Source organism: Cupressus sempervirens, chromosome 7, assembly GCF_028749045.1.
Source record: "Cupressus sempervirens isolate cs-2001-9-10 chromosome 7, ASM2874904v1, whole genome shotgun sequence".
Classification (NCBI taxonomy): domain Eukaryota; kingdom Viridiplantae; phylum Streptophyta; class Pinopsida; order Cupressales; family Cupressaceae; genus Cupressus; species Cupressus sempervirens.
Genome location: NC_143124.1, coordinates 380076801 through 380101447, shown reverse-complemented (window position 1 = coordinate 380101447; position 24647 = coordinate 380076801). Strand labels below are relative to the sequence as shown.

General features: G+C 37.6%; 1 pseudogene; it reads right to left on the bottom strand.

Annotated features, from left to right (window-relative positions):
• The window catches only part of LOC149547059 (uncharacterized), a 79904-nt pseudogene that overhangs the window by 40187 nt on the left and 15070 nt on the right, over positions 1-24647 (bottom strand).

Sequence of the window (24647 nt, the reverse complement as noted above, 5' to 3'; positions counted from 1 at the left end):
ATCATAATCAGAGAAGGTGATGAGTATAGGACTACTTTCACCACCAAAAATGCTTTGTATGAATGGTTGGTTATGCCTTCTTGTTTGACTAATGCACCTAGTACTTTCATGGGTTTGATGAATGGAGTTCTAAAGAGATTTTTGGGTAAGTTTGTGATTTTTTACTTGGATGCTATTCTAATATTAAGTAAGTTCAAGGAAGAACATCTTGAGCATGTTAGACAAGTATTGTAGGTATTGAAAGAGGAGAAGTTGATGATTAACTTGAATAAATGTTCTTTTATGCAAGAGGAGATTGTGTATTTGGGATTTGTGATTTTAGTTAATGATTTGAGAATGGATCCTGAGAAGGTTAGAGCAATTTTGGAATGGTCTACACTAGACAATGTGAGCAAGGTAAGATCATTTCATGGTTTGGCTAGTTTCTATAGAAAGTTTATAAATAATTTCAGTTCTATTTGTAATGCTATGAATGAGATAATTAGAGGAGATACAAATGATTCTAAGTTGACACATGGAGCTGATAAGAGTTTTAAGACTTTGAAACAAAAGGTTACTGAGTTACCTATATTCGCTTTGCGTAATTTCAATAAGATATTTCAAGTTGAATGTGATGCAAGTGGTAGGGCAATAGGAGTTGTGTTGAGTCAAGAAGGTAAACTTGTTGCTTTATTTAGTGAGAAGTTAAATGATACTATAAGGAAGTATTTTGTGTATGATCAAGAGTTTTATGCTATTTTCCAAGCCTTGAATAAGTGGAGACATTATTTGATTCCTAAGGAGTTTTTCTTATATACTGATCATAAAGCTTTATAGTATTTGGAAAGTCAACATAAGTTAAATAAGAGACATATGAAGTGGGTTGAGTACTTGCAGAGTTTCACATTTATGATCAAGCATACAAGTGGAGTTACTAATCGAGTTGCTGATGCATTGAGAAGAAGAAATCCTTTGTTGACTGAGATGAAGGTTGAAGTTCTTGGTTATGATGAAATGAAAGAGTTGTATGATACTGATCCTAAATTTTTGAGGCATGGAGAGAGTGCAGAGCACCAAATCTATTAGATCACATGAGTAAGTATGATGAGTATTTCATTTAAGAAGGTATGTTGTTCTAACGAATTCAACTGTGTATACCACAAAGTGCTATGAAAGCTAATTTGATTAAGGAAAAGCATTGTGGTGGTTTGGCTAGACATTTTGGAATTGATAAGACATTGAGTTTACTTAAGGATAAGTATTATTGGCCACAGATGTATAAGGATGTTAAGAAGTTTGTAAGGAGTTCTGGAGTTTGTTAAGTTGCAAAAGGAGTAAGTTAGAATACTAGATTGTATACACCTATTATCGTTCCTAAGAAATTATAGAATGACATCAGTATGGATTTTTTTCTTGGATTACCTAAGACAACAAGAGGGTATGATCCTTTATTTGTTGTTGTGGATAGATTTTCTAAAACGACACATTTCATACCATGTAAGAAGACATTAGATGTTGTGGATGTTGTTGAGATTTTATTCAAAGAGATTGTTAGATTGCATGGATTACCAAATAGTATTATTTTTGACAGAGACAGTAAGTTTGTTGGTTATTTTTGCAGGACATTATGGAAGAAGATGGAAACTAAGTTAAGATTTAGTTCTACATTCCATCCATAAATAGATTTTTTGAATAGAAGCTTGGGTAATTTGTTAAGATTTTTAGTTGGAGATAAGCTAAGTAATTGAGATATGGTATTGGAGCAAGTTGAGTTTACATATAATAATATTGTGGGCAAGAGTATAAGAGAACACCTTTTGAGATTGTTACTGGAATGTAGCCTAGAGGAATATCATATTTGAGGGATGTTGTTGGTGAAGAAAAGAAAAGTATTGAAGGGGAAAAATTTGTTGGTTTTATGAAGTCTTTGCATGAGGAAGTGAAGTTGAGTTGCCTAATAACATGGTATATATTTCCTATATTCAATGTTGCTGATTTGTATAAGTATCATGAGTGAGATGATGAAGTTTTTGTATCAGATGATTATCCTAAAAAGAAGATTGAAGAGGTTGAACATGTATTGGATTAGAGAATTAGAAAAAGAATAAGAGGAATAGATTACTATGAGTATTTGGTGAAGTGGAAGAATAGACCAGTTGAAGATGCTACATGGATTTCTCAATCTGATTTGGATTTAGCTCAGGTTGTGACACTTACATGTTTCAAAAGAAACATTTGTTTCAATCGTGGTTGTTTGATGTAGGAGTTTCCTGGTTTGCCTTGTAATTCTACTCTTTTGTTCATTTTGGTAGTTTTCACCAAGTTTGTAATGTTAGCCGACTACGTAATCAAGTACTCACAGTGTTAATTGAGTACACACGGTGTTAACTGAGTACACATAGTGTTAACTAACTACATATAGTGTTAACCAAGTTCAACCTATGTTAGTAATAACCAAAAAAATTAACTGAGTTCCAATGTTAACTGAGTTGTCTAGTATTGACCAAGTGCTCCTTCATGTGTCAAGTGAACCTATTATTTGTTGATGCTCGGGTCCTTCTTTGATCGAGATAATTTGTGTTGATTCTTATTTTGAGTTGAATCATGTATTCAATTTGGATCATGAATTTAATGATAGGATCTTGTCTTGGGATGAGTACACACCATTTTGGGGTTGGCCTTTCTATTATGTAATGTTCTAGAATCTTCTGTAAGTTATTTTTGGCAAGTATAAGTAGAGGTATTTGGTTTAGTTTAGAGGTAGAACTAAGAGAGTCAAAGAAGATGTTTTTGGAATTATGAATTTGAAGCTAGATTTTAGATCTTGAAGTTGTATTTTGTATCTAGTCATAACCTAGAAGGCTTTAGAGCTAGACATGTATGTTGATAACTTGATGAATCAATAAAAGTGATTTTCTCTCTCTGTCTCTGTCTCTGTCTCTGTCTCTGTCTCTCTCTCTCTCTCTCTCTCTCTCTCTCTCTCTCTCTCTCTCTCTCTCTCTCTCTCCTTGGAGTTGTTCTCTGTGTGTATTTTCTTTTATTGTGTTTACTCAGCAAGGCGGTTGGATAATTAGGTGTGACTTTGGCGCTAGCTATTCAATCCCTCCTTGCACTGACTTCTCTCTTTCTATGACATGTGTTTCATCCATGTGATTCTTGGGAGCTTTGGTGTTGATCTTTCATCAACTTCAAAATGTTATCAAAGCCTAGATCTTCATGACCCTATTCTATTTATGAGAGGTTTGTCTTGACTTTAAGATATGTATTTTTTCTTTCAAAGTGTTTCATTTTTTAGAGCTTTTTGTATTAAATATGGGGGCAACTAATTTTTGGTGCACTTTGAGAAAGAATGAACCTAACTATTGAACTCATAGTGCCCCAAAACTGCTATTTCCATTTAAGGCACATCCAATTTGATCATAGTTGGAATTTGGGGCAAACAAAACCTGCTCCCAAATTGGGCACATTTCCTAAGATGTCGATCTATGCATTCTGGCTAGAAGTCAAGACTTTTCTAGCACAAAAATTGAGGTTTTTTTACAACAAAATTGAGATTTTTTTACAACAAAATTGAGGTGATTTGTGCATGTTGGCACATAAATCGAGGCATGTGTGCACACAAATTGAGATTTTTTGATAGGGAAATCAAGCTGATCTATGCACATTAACATAGAAATTGAGGCACATTTTCACAAACATTGAGATTTTTGACATAGTAATTGAGGTGATCAGTGCATGTTTGTACAGAAATCGAGGCACATTTTCATACAAACTAAGATTTTTGACATAGAAATTGAGGTGATCTATGCATGTTGGCCCAAAAATTGAGGCACTTTGGCATGGAAACTGAGGCATGTTGGCATAGAAACTAAGGCATTTCGCCTCTGCTTGCCATTCTAACTCTGTTTGGCTGGTAGATTTTTCTTTCAACACCAACCATTTGATCTTGCATAGTATTTTCGGTGATTGGATTTTCTTTTTTCTGGTAGGGGTCATTTTTCTAGCGTTTTTTGCCTATTCGACCATTTGACCATCAAATTTATGCTTGTCACATATTGACATCAGCACTACATCAACATGTCATGTCACCATTTTTGGCTCTGTTTGGACCTACCTTCACATTTTTGCTTATATCTCGAGCATATGTAGTCCATTTTCTACAAATGAGGTATCATTAGAAAGTTAGTTTTGAGTCTGTCATAGTGGTATAAGTATTTTTTAGTTTGGATACTTTTTTTTATGGTTTTTTCTACTATCAAAGTCAAGGGTTCTATTTTGCACTCTAGGAGACATATCTTGAGTATATGCTCTCCAATTTGGGAATTCTTTATATCCTTGGAAAGGTCTTTTCTAGAGCTCTTTCTAGTTATGCTAATTATTTTTTTAGATTCTTCTCTAGGTAGATTTTTTTTTTTTTTTTTGCATGTTTGCATTTTAATGGATATCTTGGTTGTTTTAGGTCCGAAGATTGATTTCATTGCTTCAGATGATTTTTTATGGGTTGCACTATCTATTTTATCATCCTTATGTATCTACTAGTCCTTTTAGACATCATTTGAATGCATTTTGCAAACACACTGAGATAAAATGCCATATTTCAGCTATATTTTCATTTCAGTTAGTTTTCTTTCTAATTCAAGCAATGTCATTTGAGGACACTCATATAGATTATTGTATTCTTGGAATTCATTACATCTTGTGCCTTATTATACATACACTACTCTAATTAAAGTGCCATGAGGGGCATATGTTTTTCCTTTGTTTGCCATCTTTCTTTGTCCAATGAGTTTCCCTTATTTCAAATTAGCCACATGACGTGTCTGAGATTGATCACCTTAGTACACACATATGTATTCTTTTACACATCTTGATTGTGGCTCCTTGACATGTTGTTCTTTTGGCCCACTTTTCAAATTGCCTGTCACCTCGCCCTTGTCTGCATAGGGGTTTCTTCTATTGTTTCTTATGCTTCGTTGATTCGATGGAGTGAGCTATATATGTATTTAGTTTTTGTTCCTATGTACTAGGTGGATGTAGTGGCTGGGTATCTATGCTTTTTGGTGAGATGCATCACTTACCATATAGATACTTCTCATTTTGTTCCTACTTTGGTTATAGTCTTCTATGTTGAATTAATCATATCTTTAGGCTTTGGTGTTTCATGCCATATGTATCTTCAAGTTTAGTTGTTTTCCTTTGTGTGCCTCCTAATTCAATGCAGATTATAGTCTTTTCTACCTGGTCAGATTCTGTTTTAGTGGAGGCTCTTTAGATTAGCAATTACTTTTGATAGAGCTTTGCAGCTTCTACATGTTCCTATCTTCTAGGTCATTCCCTTGTTTGGAGGCTTCTTCAATCTTTCATTAGTTATTTTCAACATTATTTCCATCTCTTTTTTGTGTAGGGTTGTTCCCATGTGGTTTTCTCTATTTCTCCTCTTTGCAGAGATTTGGTTGTGCTTGGGTATGTCATCAGGCCTTGTTGCCAAGACCCAATTCTATTTTCAATAGTAGTTTCTAGGATTTTAGCTACTTCCTAAGTTTATCTTAAGGGAGGGTGTTAGAGTAATTAGATATTTCCTAATTAACTCTATTTCACTTAATCTAAAATTTACGCATACAATAATTAATTATTATCATTCAACCTAGGTTAGTTACTTGGTAGCATTTTGATCTCCTTTATAAGGATGATCTTTCTTTATAATTATAATATTAATTCACTTTTGATTGTATAAATTTTTCTTTTTTCTCATCAAGAATCTCTCATCTGTGGATCCAGGAATTCTAGCCTCCATAGCTTTTCTTTCTCTCTTTCTGTGACAAGTGTTTGCATGAAGGTGATTCAAGAGCTACAGGGTTGATCTGTCATCAACTTCAATAGGATCCACCTTCCTCCTCCTCCTCCTCCTCCTCCTCCTCCATAGTTCCTATTTTTCCAGTCAGTTGGGCTAGGTCGATCATTTCCTCTAGAATTCCTCTTGTAGTTGTTAGTAGATCCTGCCATAATACTATAGACCTTGGTACCTAAAGTGGCAAGTCCACTCTCACTAATAAGGGATGGTATTTCATTTTCTAAGTAATTTCTCACTATAATATGATGATGTAATCCATGATATAATGTATATTTTGGTGTGTACCTTTCATGTTTATATTTTGTTTTTGATCATTAAAAACAATGAGAGGGTGCACGCCCATAAAAAAAACTAGCATATTAATAGCACATTAATTACACTAGTGACTTTCATTACTAACAAGTCTATTCAATACTTTGACGAATGTGTGTTCCTAAATTATAATCAATAAAAAAACTTGTGTGGAAAATAATATAAATTCATGTTTAACTTTATTGTTAGAATTTTCAAAGAAATGTGATAGGCTTGAAATATCAACTTTGGAAATCAAACATAAAGGTAAAATATAAAATATTTGGTGTTAGATAAATGAAGAAAAATAAATTATGTTGAAGAATTATTCTCTTGAAGGAAAAAAACATATGTCCACATGTAATTAAAGTTTTTGAGTTACACTTTTTGAACACATGAAACTTTTACAATTAATTTTTTTAATTTAAGTTTTAAAAAATTATACTCTTTTTTATAAAGACAATTTATATATTTTAAACTAATGTGATTTTTTAAAATAAATTATGATATATATACTCCAAAAAATCATAAATATGTATTTAAGAATATTTATAATAAGTTATATATATATATATATATATATATATATATATATTTTCAAAATTTATTATATATAAATGATATATTTTTGTAATTATTCAAAAAATTTGTAAAAAATAGTAAATAGTGAAAAATAGATATTTTAATTGAAGACATATCTTTAAATAATATAACTATAATAATTTCTACAATTCACTGAAGTAATAATTTATTGTACTTGTTGTAGGCAAATACTATTGCATTCACTTCAACTCATTAGTCATTTACTTTTCACCAATCATATCAATTTTTTTTTTTGTTTGCAAAATAGCCTTATGTTTTATAAAGTTTACAGGGGCCCTTTTTCGGACATCCTCCATATTCCATGTTTTCAGCCTTTTTTCATGTGAATGCTATTAATAAAAGTTTAGGGAAATTTTTTCAATTAGGAAAAAGAAGTACATAGTTTTGGGTATGAAATTATCAAAATGAAGATTAATATAAGTAGGGATTAATAAAAGGGTAGAATTAGTGACAATTTAATTTATATCCATGTCTCTAATAAGTATTTTAATTTTAATAACTAGTTACTAATAGCATTACAATAGAAATCTTAAATTTTAATTTTAAACATCATATCTAAAATTTAAATACTTTTATTTATATACACATGCAAAATAAGTGATTCAATTAATAACTCTATCATAATTACTAAGGTAACTATTGTAACACCCCAAAATTGGCTCATTGCCATGATACCAATTCTGGTCTATTTCTGACCAATCCTAAAGTCATATTCCATTAGGCAAATTCTTATTTGGCTACTTGCCACTTGACTTAATTATCAGATGCAGAAAACCCTAATTCGCATTCATCATGCTTATTATTTAATTCCTATAGTATTTACTCATATTAGTCACATTAAACCTATTGATTAATATTTAATTTAATTACTAAGTATTTATTCTTTAATCAAATTAAATTATATCCTAAGGCTAATGTACTATTGAATTAAATTTATTTAATTTAATAAATGTGCCTATTTTAATTAATTAAACAAAATTATTTAATTAAATGGAAAACTTACTTCTAATTAATTAAGCAAAGTTATTTAATTAAATGGGAAGCCATTCCTAATTAATTAAATGAAGTTATTTAATTAAATAAGAAAAATGTCTCTAATTAATTAAATAGAATTATTTAATTAAATAGAAAAGGTAATTATGAGAGTATATCTCATTTTATTAAATTAAATATCTCACCAAGATCTCTCTTCAGTTCAAAAAAGGAAATTCCTAGTTCACGGTTCATCAAAAAGGAATTAAATCAGTTAACTCCTTATTCTACTCAAAAGAAATCAGTTAACTTCCTCTAATTTGGGAATCTTCCTTTATGACTAAACTTCATCTTCAATCCTAATCGTTGATTGAAATCAATCTCAACCATCAAAGGTTTTCAAGAAAATCTATATAAGAGAACCTCCTCTCTTCATTTCAAGAGGAGGTTGAATAAGAATTTGCATTGAATTGCTGCTGGATTGTGCATTCATTTGAGCTCATTATTTTCTAGTTTAATCTCATTTAGCATAATATGCATACATTTTAGCATAGTTTTCTTTTACATGTTCTTAGATTAAATGTGCATACTTCATTCTAGATTAATCTGCAATCTCATATAGATTAGTCGCATTTTCTTTTAAATCCTTCGTTCTTAGAGGGTTTGGTTGCTTAACACCTCAAATATGAGGATATCTAACAAGCAGTTCCCTTTAGCTAGAAGGCAACAGGTCGCCTTTTTAGCTGATTTTTGGATGAACAATCCAATGTTCATTTCGAGATGAATCCGCAAATAAGGACCATGTTGAAGTGTATGTGTTAGCATAGGCCACATATTCAAGCATACATTTCTGGCGCCCACCGTGGGGCTCAAAAAAATCATTTTTTTTGGCTTCTTTCTGCATTTTTTAAATCATTTTTTTGTTCTTTGTCTGTACTATTCCATATGGATTTGTGAATCTTCGCATGAGACTATTCATTTTTGTGCGAGGATCTAGAATCTTCGCGTGAATATTCTTTTCGTATCGCACGAGAAAGTGCCTGAGGGGGTGAAACTTCATGTAGCACCTATTTCTTAGCGCGAACCGTATTAGAATTTTTTGTGGGTCAAAAAACTTCTTCGCACAGACTGTCAAGAATTTCGCGCGAGACTCTACTGACAGAGGCTATTTTTTTGCATTGATTTTCGTGTTTTTTGGTTTTTCTACTAACTGCTCACTGTTTCTAGTTTTTTTGTGTTTTTTGATTTTTTGGAATAGCATAATAGCGATTTGCGGGACAATTTGAAAAGCGTGATAAAGTTGCTAAAAATAGGTAAAACATCTACTAAGCACGTTGCGAGGATTACCAAGTAATTCTCTTTGACTGATAGCACTTCATTTGGACCTAAAACAAACATCTCTCATGTCAAGCTTGTGTGTATTTCCTTCCACGTTCTCATTTTACAACACATGCATAATTTGATACTAGGTTGTGATCTCTATTAATTTCATCTAGCAGGCTTAGTTACTAGTGATAGATCTAATTAGCTATCTTGGGTTATTGGACTCGCTAATCCGTCGGTCCCTCATTTCACCCTGTGGTTGCAAGATCAACACCACGTTAAAGGGGAGGGGTCTACAGGAAAGAAGCGTTAAATGCTCCACAAGGCAATTCTTTTGTGCTTTCTAGAACTCACTAGTTTCTGAGTTGTGGACTCATGTTGGCTTGTGTGAGGGGTTAAATGTTCCACATCTTTGGACTCACCTCGGATTAGTTAAAGCGTTAAGTGTACCACCTTGTGCTCTTTGATTTTTTTTGGATAGATTTGCTTTCGAGAATTAACATCTGTACACACATAGTAATTAGGCCCCATGAACACTATTCGTGGATCTTGAGAGAGTGGGTTCCTAGTGAAACTCCTCTCTATGACGGATTCCTTGTAGGTGGGGAGGATACTTTGAGCATCTCGCAGATAGATGAGTCTTCAACTTCTTGATTAAGGCATCCTTTCTCTAGAGAGGTTGATAGATCACTGGGAGTTGATATCATAGATCTTTAAGAGATACTCTTAGTTTAGCATGTTGAATTAATTTGTTTGCTTTGATTGGGCTAAAAGTGAAAAAGGTGTCAAAACCTTGAATCTGGAAGCTAAGTCCCCTTGTGGTACACTATTGTGAGTCGGTCACCTTTAGAGAGGGTTAACAATAGCAGAGAATCCCTCTACAAGGAAAACTGCGTAGACAAAACCTCAAGCGGTAATAGCCATTTTTGACATGGTAGTGACAACCGCTATATAAATGTTCTTGTGGAAGAAATCTCCATGGGTGTGATTCATTGTGGGTTGTCAGATCTGCCCAACATCTCTTGAAGATTAAGTTCTTGGACTGTGTTGAAACCTCGATGCACTAGGATTGGAGGTCACCCTTGTGAGTCATAAAAGTTGCAAAGTCAAAACATTACTAAAAACCTTAGAGAGGCCAACTTTTATTTTCTAAGGATGTATGCGTGATTGCAAAACCTTTCAAAAACATACACAAATAGCTCTCCTAGGGATTAGCACAAACTAAGTCACTTGATTGTTCATGCGCAAGGTTGCTTTTTTCCTTGCTCATTGTTTTCAAACATGCTTGAAATCACCTGCTTGTTGTTCTATGTGCCTGTTTAGTCTACCTAGTTATTGAAATGATCAAAAGTTGTCAAAATCAGTTGCTGTTGTAAAATTGGTTTGCCTTCTCACGCGAAATCATTTAGATCTCGTGCAAAATCATCTGGTCCTCGAGTGAAATCATTTTGTTCTCACAAAAAATCAAACCTCTGTTGTCAATCTTCGTGCGACCTTGTGAACTTTTTTGTGCGAAATTAAAACATTAGCATTGATCTTCGCATGATTCAGGAAACTTATTCGCGCAGCCTATAAAACTTCTTTGTGCAGCCTGTAAAAGTTTCTCGTGCGAGACTTTGTGTCAGCATTACCAATTTGGGTCTGTTTTAGCTGTCTACAGCTTGCATGCTTTCTTTTTTTGTGTCTATTTATCGCTCTTTGTCTGTAAACAGTCTTGAAACAACGACACTTCGCTTAGCTGAAGACTTGTGTCTTGCACCTTGACTAGTCTTGTCTCATAAGTATTTTTTTTGGTCCTTGTCTTAATGCTTGTCATACTTTGTGTCGCATTGGTCATAATATCTAGCTATTCTAGCCTTTAAATGAGACCATTTGTGCCTTAGTGAACAACATTATTACTATTATCTTGTGCTTTCTAAGACTTAGTCTTAGTGTAGTCCTTGTCTAGGTTGTAGCTTGTTGTCCTTGTCTATGACTGTCACAACTAGAAGCGGCAATGTGTTTTATTCCTATAACCCTAGACGTGGTCGTGCTAGGGGTCGTAACCACAGTAGAGGTCACTTACCTTTCGTTACACAATCTATATCCAATTCGGCTAGTGAGGCATCTTCACGATCTACCTCACCTACCAGGTCATCTCGAGTTCAACAAACATTTTCCAAAATTTTGCAACAAATTAGGAATCCTTTTTACCAAGAGGATACTGAGACAGGTAGAGGTCCTGCATTCCCAAACATGATGTATGATCCTTTCTCCAGAGACCCTTTTGAAACACAACATACGAAAACTGAACACATTCCTATAATGACTAATCATGAACCTGAACATGGTAGTCATAGTCGATATCAAGAACCACCTAGGAATGACAAAGAGAAAGAGAAAGACTATGACATTGATGAGGAACAGGAAGAGGTGGAAATACTCCCTGAACACATAGAAAAATTTTGAAGAGACAAAAACTTCTAAAAGGTCATGGGAATCCTAATCAATGAAGAAAAAGAAAAATACTTTCTCAAACTTGCCCAAGAGGGAGAAAAGTTACCTTCTCATTTCAATGTAGAAACCATTGTCAAAACTGAAGAAGAAACTGAGACTTCCAAACTCCAAAAACAATTGAAAATTATGCAAGACCAATTGGCTCAGATGATGCATGAGAAAGAGAAACCCATAAAGACATACACATTGGATGCTCTTTGTTCATTTCCATTTGACAAAAGCATAAACATGCTGCCTTTCCCACGAGGCGTAGAACTACCCAAATATGACAAGTACTTTGGTACCCAAGATCACTTGTGGAAATTTGGTGCTTTGTCTATGGAGTTTATACACAATAAAACATACCTCATGTGTTTATTCCCTAGAAGCCTCGGTGGTCAGGCTTTGGACTGGTTCTCACATTTACCTCCTAGTATCAAGACGTTTGATGAAATTGCCAATTCATTTGTTTAGCAATATTCTCATAACATACAACACCCTGTCAATATTTGAGATCTATGCAACCTTAAACAGAATGTTGGTGAATCTTTCCTCACTTTCCTCCAAAGGTGGAGACAACTATACACTAAGTATTCTCGTAAAATTCTAGAAATGGAGAAGCTTGACATTTTCACTAATAACCTCCTACCTGATTTCGGATATAGAGTCCAACTTCAAGGTCCACGTACCTTAGAAGACATGATTACATAGGCTATCCGTATCGAGGAATTTATGGTTAAGAAAGGTGAACTCACTCTTCAAAGAGACACAAAACAAGGTTCCACTTCCAACAAGGATAAAACCAAACATGTCAACAAGAATTGAGAAATTGTACATGATGGAGTTGTTGACAATGTCACACCCAAACCAACTAAAGCAGCATTTAATGTCACAACCAAACTAGCTAAAGTGGCGTTTAATCTCACATACTACCTCAAAGCATCCAAAAATGCTGAGAAATCTCCCCTTGACAATAAGACGTCTGGGAAAAAACTGAGAAACTCATGGACAACATGCCCTAAGCGAGAGTATACACCTTTGGGGGAACCTTTGGATGTGGTTAACAAAACATTGCTACAACATAAGCTTATTTCACCAATGGATAACCCTCATCCCTATGATCCACAACCATGTCCACCATGGTGGAATGAGACCTCATTTTGTGAGTATCACCAAAGCAAGGGACACAAAACTAGCAACTGTATAAACTTGCGTCATAAAGTCCAGGACATGATTGATGCTAGTGATCTTGTGGTGGATGGACATAACAAAAAATTGGACCACAAGGCATTCAAAGAACCTTTCCCAACTTATCAAAAAGGAGAGACTTCAAAACCAGAACCCTACAATAAGGTCAACTATACATATTCCAATAATGACAATGTCATTCACATGGTTGAACCTATAGATTCTGAATATTGTGACGTTATTACTATAAAGGGCAAGCAAGATAACGACAAACCCAAGACACCATTTGTCTTGAGGGACCCTACTTCCAATGAGATGGATAATGTGCCTTTGCAACACTGCACTAATGTTGTCACTCGTTCTCATGCCAAGCTGGTGCTCAAAGGCCCTGTGCCTCCTACATCAAATCTTCAACAACACAAAGACAAAGTCCTTGCTGGTCCATCTGGTAAAGGTGCAAAACCCACAACAAACTTGACTCCAACCAGTTATAGTATTCTTGATCAGCTAAAATGAACTAATGCTTAGATTTCCATCCTTGAGCTACTTAAAATCTCACCTGCTCACAGGAAAATTCTAGACAAAGTCCTCACTAAGGAAAATGTTCCTCAAGATCTTGATCTTGAGTGATTTCAATCCATGGTAGGTCACCTGACCTCACCTTATATTATGACCTTCTCCGAGAAGGATGATAACTCACTGAATCACCCATAAAATTAGCCTCTACACATTGAGGTTATGATCCGCCAGACACGTGTTCGTTGGGTACTCATTGACAACAGTGCTGGCCTAAATATTGTCTCTGCTGCTCTTCTTAGACAATTGGATTATTCTGCAGACTCTGTTGATCCTTGATGAAAGATCACTATTAAAGCATACGATGAAGTGGAATGAAAGTCACTAGGTCTTGTGGTTTTACCAATTCGCGTCAGTCATGTCGAAAGGGATGTCACCTGTCAGGTGCTTGACATTCCCTTGGCCTACAACATTCTGTTGGGACGGCCATGGATACATGAGATGTACGTTGTGACATCCACATACCACCAATGTATCAAATTCCCATTTCATGGCTCCGAAGTTACTATTCCTACCACTACTAGCTACACCTACAATATGCTCAAAGTTGATGAAACTTTTGTCCCTGCTAACTGTGAGTCTACTGATTGTCACAAAAATAAGCTGAAACAAATTGAGCAGTCATTCAAATTAAAAGAAACTAGTATGGGAGAGTACCACATTGAACTAGTGCTATCATTAACGTCTCTCCCAGAGTCCCCTTGACATTTTGGGAGACCCTCAAAGGCAAAGAATCCGTTCGTGCTGACACCTCAGACCAAGTATAATGGCACTTTCGTCAAGGCTATAGCTCCCTTAGAAGATGAAAGTGAAACTAGAGCCATTACTGCATGGCTTTACAAAGAAGAGGGTCTAGTGGACCTAACAGAACAAGCTCGAGAAATCACTCCTAAGAAGTATGGACCTGGTCTTAGGCTTATGAAGCATTTTGGTTACAAGGGAACTGGCCCTATTGGGTGCAATAACAATGGCCTAATTGATCCTATCAAAGCAAGAGCTCGAAGCAACCATGATACAACTGGCCTAGGGTTTAAGAAGGTCCCTTTCCATTTGGGATCAAATCAATTCATCCCAAAACTTGAGAGTTCATCTGAAAATGAGTCACAAGCTGAGTCAGATACTCAAGAGGAAGAATCTGATGATGAGGATTCCTACCCTCATCCTATTCCTTGTGATATCACTAAATTCTTTGCTGAGCCAGATGACTTTGTGCTACGTGTTAGCATTGTGGATGATACTAGTGATTCTTCAGAGGACAATACTGAGCAACTCAAATATCATTCAGAAAAGGGAGAATCTAGTTAGTCATGTTGTATTGAGTATTTGTGTAAGAATCTAGAGGCTGAAGGAGAGTATGTCCCTATCACTGTTGGGGAGTTCTATAGTCTCTCACCATGTAGAACCAATTCTCATGAATATGAGTTTGACAATCTTTCAGAAGCTACTACTGATAAAGACATTGACCAAGTGCATGTCTATGAAAATTGAATCAAAGTGGGTAAAATGTCTACGGTTAGGTCATGGAGGTCTGATCCAACTAGTGCCCTAGAGCCGTCAATTCCTGACGTTAGTATTCTAAGGCATTTAAACACACTTGTGGATGAGGTCGTCATAGGTCTTGAATTGCTGGTCCACGCACTTAATGACTATACTTTGAACGCAATTGAACTAGCCACTACTCTCTCACTCACACATCCTGAGCTTATAGACTGGAACCCCACTGCATCTAATGAAGTCCCCACGTTCTAGAATGAATATGCTCTCGCCTGTTACCTAAACACTATCGAACCTGCAATGTCTTCCAACAATGAGCAGAGTATCAACATGACTAAGGTCGACATCAAATATCTCAGTCACACAATTAAAAGGAAAAAATGCAAGAGGTCCGATGGTGAAAACCACATTGTGGTAGTGTCAGATCCCAAAAAAGTAAAAAAAAAAGACGTATCCAAGGGTGAAAACCTCTCTGATGTGCCCATGAATGAGATATTTGATGTCCTTCCCAGTCACTTTCAGGAGAGATCATCAATGTTAATAGAACTGACGCAGCCAATTAACCTGGGCACAGAAGAACATCCTCATATGATACATCTGGCGCAGTCACTGTCACTTGAAGAGAAGGAACAATTCATTGCCTTTTTCAAGGAAAATAAAATAAATTTTTCCTGGACATACTCTGACATGCCAGGATTGGATCCCGATCTTATCATGCATCATTTGTCCATAGCACCAAGCATCAAACTAGTTAAATAGAAGCTTCAGAAAATGCACCCTCACATTGCTTTGCTCATCAAAGTAGAATTGGAGAAACTTCTAAAAGTTGGTTTCATTCATGCAATTGATTATGCTGAATGGATATCCAATATTGTTCCAGTTTCCAAGCATGATAAATCTATCAGGGTTTGTATAGACTTCCATGATCTTAACCTAGCTTGTCCTAAAGACGACTTTTCCTCCCTAATATTGATATGATCGTGGACATGATGGCTGGCTATGAGATGTACTCACTTATGGATGGTTTTTCTAGATACAATCAGATAAAAATTGCGCCAGAAGATCAGAAGAAAATGGCTTTCACATGTGCATGGGGAACCTTTTGTTGGAATGTGATGCCATTTGGTTTGAAGAATGTTGGTGCTACATATCAGTGAGCTGTTACTACAATTTTCCATGATATGATGCATAGAACCATGGAGGACTATGTCGATGACACCCTGGTCAAAAGCGCTAAATGCAATACTCAACTACAAAATTTGGGACCCATCCTAGATCGTATGGAAAACTTAGGTCTTTAGCTCAATCCTAAGAAATGCACATTTGGTGTCACATTAGGGAAATTGTTGGGATATATTGTTTCTACAAAAGGAATTGAAGTAGATCTAGAAAAAGTACAAGCAATAATGGACATGCCACCACCTCAGAACATCAGTCAGATGAGAGGACTACATGAAAGGCTTCAATCTATTCATAAGTTTATTTCACAATTGGCAGATAGATCACAACCCTTCACAAAGACCTTACATAAGGGTCTGAAATTCAATTGGAGCTAGGATTGTGAGCAAAGCTTAACACAGATCAAACAATATCTTGTCAATCCATCAATCTTGATGCCTCCTATGCATGGGAAGCCTTTTCTTTTATACATTTCAGCCACTGAAACATCTTTGAGAATCCTCTTGGCTCAGGAAGACAATGAAAACAAAGAAAGAGCTATTTATTACTTGACTCGAACATTGGTCTCTTATGAGAAGAACTACAACATTATTGAGAAATCTTGCTTGGCAGTTGTCTTTGCTTCCCAGAAGTTGAGACACTACATGCTTGCCCACACTACACAGCTTGTGGCTAAAATAGATCCATTAAAGTACTTGCTCAATAAGGCAGCTCTCACAGGAAGATTGGCTAAATGGGTCATGATACTCAGTGAGTTTGACATCCAATATGTTGAACGCAAGGCTATAAAGGGACAGGCAATTGCAAACCAGCTAGTCGAGGCACCCATACAGAGTCTTTTGCTAATAAATATTGATTTCCCAAATGAGTCAATTTTGACACTCACTCACCATACATAGGTTATGTTCTTCGATGGGTCCTTCATGCAATAGGGATCAGGTGCTGGATTACTCTTTATTACACCACAAAGGTACTCATTTCCCAAAGCATACAAGATTCTATTTCCTTGTACAAATAACATTGCTGAATATGAGGCTTTGATCAATGGCATGAAAATTGCAGCTGAATGGAGAGTGGATCAGTTAGACATCTTTGGTGACTCTCAGCTTGTTGTCAACCAGGCAAACGATGTGTATCAAACAAAGGATGAGAAACTAATTCCTTACAAGCACATGGTTGATGACTTGAAGAAGTATTTTACACACATCACCTTCTAGCAAGTTCCACGAGCAGATAATAAAGTGGCTGATGCCATGGCCACTCTGGCCTCCCTGCTACAAATGCCAGAAAATGATCTCCGACATGAGTTCTTGGTGGAAGCGTTACACTACCCAGCCTATGACACACCTGATTTTGGGATGATTTGTTCTATTATAGGACAAGAATCATCTTGCTACCATCACATCTATTCCTACCTTTGTAATCAAACCATTCTGGAAGGTCTGACCCAGAATGAGAAATGTTACCTAATCCATAATGCTTCACATTATGTCATTATTGCTAATGATTTGTATAGGAGAGGTCTTGACAGAACACTCCTTAGGTGTTTAGAACCTAACGAGTCCAAACATGCACTAATTGACATTCACAAAGGCATTTGCAGATCCCATTCCAATGGCCTGACACTAGCTCGCAAAATCCTTTGTGCTGGTTACTACTGGCCCAAAATGGAGCAAGAAGCTATCAAGTATGCTAGGTCCTGCAAGTAGTGTCAGCTACACGAGAATCTCATTCATGCTTCAGCTAGAGAGCTGATTCCTTGTACTACAACATGGCCATTTCAACAATGGGCCTTCGAATTGGTGGGGCAGATTCACCCAACCTCTTCTAATGGACATAAGTTTGTCATCACAACTATAGATTATTTCACAAAATGGGTAGAGGCAGTCCCTCTCACAGTTGCTGATGGAAAAACTGTAGCGCTTTTCATCACAAACTACATCATCTATAGATATGGTGTACTATCCTCAATCATTACTAACAATGGAGGACAATTCAAGAATAAAGACCTCAAGGAACTGTGCAAGAAATTCAAGATCACACAACATTGGTCTTCCATTTATTACCCCCAGGGTAATGGCCAAGCTGAGGCATCCAATAAGGCGATCCTCAAAATTCTTCATCATACATTCAGTAAATTAGGGAGAGATTGGCATCTCCATATCAATCCAGCTCTGTGGGCATATAGGACAGGCATCCGAACTCCAATGGGCATGACTCCCTTTGCGTTGGTGTATGGGGCAGATGTTGTGCTTCCAATGGAGGTCGAGATTCCTACCTTGAGAATCTCTATAAAAGGCCTTATCACTGATGATCACTACAGGATAGCTCAGCTTCAAGAGCTTGTGTTACTGAATGAATGATGACAAGTGGCATGTGATCATCTGAAAGCATATCAACAAAGAATGACGAGAAGTTACAATCAGAGGGTCAGGCCATGTGACTTCTAGCTGGGTGACCTCGTCCTGAGAGAGAACCCTAAGAATCAACAACATCGAATGCAAAAGGGAAAGTTTGAACCAAACTGGCTAGGTCCTTAAAACATTACTGTAGTATATGGATCTGGCGCCTATCAGCTTTCCACAACTGAAGGAGAAGTGCTTAAAGAGCTTGTCAACACTCTCCACCTAAAGCGGTTTTATAGTTGATTTAATCTCAGCAAGCTTTCTGTACATATCTATATGTCCTGAAAAAAATCATAAAAATCAGAAAAAGTCCTAAAAAAATTGTTACCCTGGTGAAAACCTAGCAATAGACACCTTGGTAACACCAAAAAAAGTGACAAATCTCAAAAATACAAAAAAAATTGAAAAACAAGAAAAGTGCCATTGGTGAAAACTTGGAAACAGGCATCATGGTAGCAAAAAAAAAATGAGAATCTTGCCAAGAAGGTGAAAACCTAGTAAATAGGTGCCTCTTGTTCTCAATGCTCCATCTTGCAGTGCATCTTCTGGCTATTCTGTACAGTCACTTTCATACTTTCACTTTCCTTCTTTGCCTTCTTTTTGCTCATGTATCCATGGATTGAGTCTTGTCATACCTCGGGGGCATTCCCCCTTAGTGTCACTCTTTTGAAGATTCTCCTCATAGAATCTCCTTCATGACAGTCACCAGTGGTCCTCACTATGTCTTCCTACTATCGCTAGTGTCACTCGTTTCGAGATTCTCTTCATAGAATCTCCTTCGTGATAGTCACTAGTGGTCCTCACTGCGTCTGCCTACTGTCGCTAGTGTCACTTTTTTAAAGATTCTCCTCATAGAATCTCCTTCACGATAGTCACTAGTGGTTCTCACTGTGTCTACCTATTGTCGTCAATGACACTCTCTTCAAGATTCTCCTCATAGAATCTCTTCCACAACAGTCACCAGTTGTTTCAGCTATGTCTGCCTACTATTGCTAAAGTCATGTCTCCAGATTCTTTTATGGAAGATCTCTCTTGTGTCAGTCACCAGTCGCCCTGGTTGTATCTGTCTACTATTGTTCAATCCTTCTTAGGTTCTTCATCATGGAGATTCCCCTTTGACCTCAGTCACCAGTCATTCAGGCTGTGTCTACCTACTGTCATTACCCTACTAAAGAGATTTCTTTCAAACATGTTCTGGACACTGACACTTGACATCAATCCCAAAACATTAAACTCAAAAATGATATACTTGTTTGGATATGCTGAGCATTTTCTTTGTTTGCTTTGTTTTTCTTTATCATATCCCCTCGAGCAATTCGATGATGTCATCTTCGACTAGAGAAGTAATGACTGGGGGCATGATCTTTTATTTGCTTTCTGTTTGCGATTTAGTTCCAATAAGTTGATTTATCCCTATAAGAGGGGTGTCCACTATAAGAGCCTCCATCTCGTATTGGATGGTTGTGTGTACCTCAACTCCTTTTATATGAATACTCCAATAACGTTGGTTCTTCTCCTTGTTTGTTGGAGTAAACTCTTCATGCTACAGTAAATATTGATACTCGTCCTGCTAAGTGACGTATGGGTCACTGCGAGTATATCTAGTGCACTTCTATCTCAGGTTACGAACGCAAGGGTCGTTGCAAACAGAATGAATACTAAATACTTAGCATAAGAGGGATCTCCCGTGTGTTTAGTGTGCTTGTCATGCAAGAAACATTAAGGTCATCCTAGCGTTTATGCTCTGATGCTTATGTTAACTTGCTACATTAAAAGGGACAAATGTTCTGGTCATTCTAGCTTCTTGTGCCTTGAATGCTTACATTTAATCTTGACAAACCAATAATGTATGTTATATTCATACTTCCATGATTGCAATGTCAGTGGGAATTGTATGACCTACGTGCATTGTTTTATATCTGGTGATGATTAAATATCAAGGCTTGGTAACCAGACCTAGGGTTGCATTTAATATAGTCTTGCATTACATACTTCATTTGCATAAGCACACATATTCAATTCATTATTTTCCTATCCTTTGTAATGAAGGTTTGGGGAGCATCTCCACATGTATCAGATTCCTCCATAGCTACACAAGCATTTGGTTTGTCGATTCACGCTCCTTAATGGAATACTTGTCATTGTCAAGCAAAAACACGCAACACTACATGAGATGTCAGTCCATACATATACATTCTATCTAAGTACAACATACATCTCATGTACATCAAAGTAAAGCAAAATAGACAATGACATGTACACAGGACTACTCGGCTCAAGATCTCGCATATATATATATATATATCAAAAGAATGGGTTTGTACAAAAATGGGCACTACTCGAGTGCAATCAATTAAAAATGATACATGTGGTGCTGGCACACCGGTCGATACATAGCCAGAGATCAAAATCAGAGGTTAGCCATAGAGCATCTAACTCTGTCTCGTACCCTCGCCTCCAAGAGGAGTAGGGGCAGCAGGTGGCAGAAGCAGTGGTGGCATATCTGGCCTGACAGGAGGTCGTGCGCCCCCAGGCTCTTGTGCATATGGAGAAAAGCGCTGCACTTGGAGTGTCTCATTTGGTATTGTGTTGGTATATGCAGCATAGTAATATGCTTCCTGAGCTGACTGAAATTGGATCTCATCCTGTGCCTGCTCCAATCTCCATTCTTTAGTCTTGGTGCGCTCTCTCCAAAGATCTGTATCTTGCTGTCACTCCACCAGCTACGCATCCCGAACTGCCACTGCAATCTGCAGGTCCCCCAACTGTTGGGTGGCCTGACGAACCCACTCTCGATACTGCCATACCGCATCCTGTACCCCACCTATCGGCTGATCTGGCATATCCTCATCTAACATCTCTGGTGCCTGCTGCTGTGGTGGCGCCTCCTGCCATGGTGGCACGTGTTGCTGTGGAGCCTCTTGCTGAGGGGCCTCCTCCTCTGTCCTTTGCTTGCAACGTCGATTGTGCCTCGTCCCACTGCCCCTAGCACCTGGGTCTGATCCCATCTGACGTGGGGGAATTTGCATCTGCTAAACCTAGTGTCGGACCCGTGACTGCTGCTGTGGCTGAATTGGCAGTTGTGGCTATGCTTGCTGCTATTGGGGTACCTGTCTCTCTACCTTCCCTGCCATCCCCACTAGATCTATAAAATGTGGGAACAGATGGCTAATAAAAAATGCCTAATATGCAGGCGTCATCCCGACATCTACTACCTCTGGCAGGTAGTCCCACTGAACTGCAGCTAAGCTGCGAATGTCTTTCATGGATCGCCCTGGATCCATCCGTGCTGGCCAACCCCACTCAACATCCTTTTGCAATTTGGCATAGGCGCAGTACTCAGTAGAAATGTCCTATGGTCGGCCATACTACCGCCACACTCGTGATATCACAAATCTCTCAATGACAGATGTTGTCTTGCCTGCCAAAGGTCTAGAACTAAACATCCATGGTAACTCTCTAGGGGCATCATCCCAGTCCTCTGTCTCTCACCAGGGTCGAGGTACAATAGACACCAGGTCATCAAGACGTATCCTCCACTACTCTATCTTACTTAGGTGGGCATGGGTAATATGCCCTTGATATCTGCAAATATAGGGCTCCATGGGCTCTCGACCATCCTCAAAAATTAGCCTACATATGGGAAGATGCTCCTAGGCCCAGATCTGTAACACATATACTCTGGCTACCATGGTCTTCTTCTTGTGAAAGACGACCTCGTGCATCTCATGAAATAGGTGAGCCAACATGCACTGACCCCACACAAAGATCTCTGGTGTCTCTAGCATCTTGCGAAGTATGGTACCCCACCCACACTCCAAACCATGCTGTCCTCTATTGGGACATAAGAAGCAGCTCAAAAATATAACTAGCATCAATGCTAGCTTGTGCGTGGGTTCTTAAGTGTGCATCAACTCATCCTAGGTGATAGCCTTGCCTCTTGGTAGCTCCCTCTAGAAAATAATGGATAGTGCCTTTGTCCCTACTCAGGGCACTGTATCATAGATGACCTAGGCACCGTGAAAGGGAATCCATAAGATCCTCCATATGTCCTTTGGTGTGATGGTCATCTCACCCATCGGCAAGTGGAATGTGTTCATCTCCGAATGGAAACACTCTACCAATGCAGTAAGAAGGTCGTGATTGTTAGGATAAACCACGGACAGAAATAAAAACTACATGCAAATATAACCAATAACAAAAATAATAGAACACACAGAAATGAACACAAGGCACCAAGATTTAACGTGGTTCACCCAATCCCTGGGCTACGTCCACCAAACAGCAAGTCCGATCTTATTACAATCCAGTGATTACAACTTGATTACAATCCGTAATCCCTTACAGCTCAATACCGCCGCAAGAACCAATTTCGTATCACCACATCTCAAAAATACCCAACCCTAAGCCCTTTTAATACAAGTATTAAACCGTTTTAGGGTTATAACATGTCGGCCATATGTCGGCCATAATATGTCGGCTACCATGTCGATGTCGGCTACTTCCAAAAAAAAAATTTTCGGGGCGATGCCCCGAACCCCACTATTTATGAAGTATGTACAGTACTTTCCTGATCAGTCACCACAATCTAACAATCTCCCACTTGGGGACTGATCAGGCTCCACACTAAACAACAATCTCCCACTTGGAGACTGATCCTGTAGCAATACAACTACCGCATGGGGCTCCCACTGGATCAAACCACCCTGGACTCTGTTGTTCTTTTATTCACATTTAGTCTAAAAGACCAACTGAAGCTGAAGAGGAGTTCAACTTCTTCCCTTGTGACAACCTTTGTCAACATATCTGCTGGATTTTCATTGGTATGTATCTTCTCCAGCTTTAACTGTCCATCCTCCAAAACTGACCGAATGAAATGGTACCACAACTGTATGTGTTTGGTCTTAGAATGCAGAGCTGAATTCTTAGCAAGATGAATGGCACTCTGACTATCTGTGAACAAAAAATTATCCTTCTGAGGATGTCCCAATTCTTCCAAGAAGAACTGAAGCCATATCATCTCTTTGGCGGCCTCTGTAGCAGCAACATACTCTGCCTCTGTAGTGGAGAGAGCATTAATCTTCTGTAGCCTAGAAACCCAGCTCACGGCTGCCCCACCAACAGTAAAGACATAACCTGTAGTACTCCGCCTGGTATCAATATCCCCAGCCAAATCTGAGTCAACAAAGCCCTGTAAATCAGTAGTAGAGCCCCCAAAGTGTAAACACTTATTGGATGTTCCTCTCAAATATCTGAGAATCCACTTGACAGCATTCCAATGCTCAAAACCTGGATGACTCATATACCTGCTAACAACTCCCACTGCATGTGCAATATCTGGCCTAGTGCATACCATAGCATACATCAAACTTCCTACAGCTGAAGCATAGGGTACCTTGGACATCTTATCCTCCTCTTCCTGTGTCTTGGGACACATCTCCTTAGTCAATTTCAAATGACCAGGTAAAGGTGTGCTGACAGCTTTAGCATTCTCCATAGAGAAACGTTGCAACACCTTCTCAACATAATCAGCTTGAGATAGCGTCAATGTTCGATTCTTCCTATCTCTGCAAATCTTCATACCAAGGATTTGTTTTGCTGCCCCCAAATCCTTCATAGCAAATGCATGTGCTAATTGATGTTTCAGCCCCTTAATATGATCCATGTTAGACCCAGCTATAAGCATATCATCAACATATAAACATAAAATAATGTAACTATCATCATCCAACCTCTTAAAATAAACACAGTAATCTGAATGACACCTATTATATCCATGCTCATGCATAAAACTGTCAAATTTCAGATACCATTGCCGAGGTGCTTGCTTCAGGCCATATAAACTTTTCTTCAATTTGCACACTAAGTTCTCCTTACCTTTGACCTCAAAACCCTGTGGCTGAGCCATATATATTTCTTCATCCAAATCACCATGAAGAAAGGCTGTTTTAACATCCATCTGCTCTAAATGCAAATCTTCAGTAGCCACAAGACTTAAAACAGTACGAATAGAAGTCATTTTAACAACAGGAGAAAATATTTCATCAAAATCAATTCCTTTTTTCTGTGCAAATCCTTTTACAACTAACCTGGCCTTAAATCTTTTCTTACCTTCTTCCTCTTCTTTCAACCTATAAACCCATTTATTCTGTAAAACCTTTTTACCTGCAGGCAACTTGCACAAATCCCATGTCTTATTTTTCAGCAAAGAGTCCATTTCATCTTTCATTGCAGACTCCCACTGAATCTTAGCATCCACCTGCACAGCTTCATCATAACTTTCAGGTTCACCAGCATCAGTAAGTAAAATA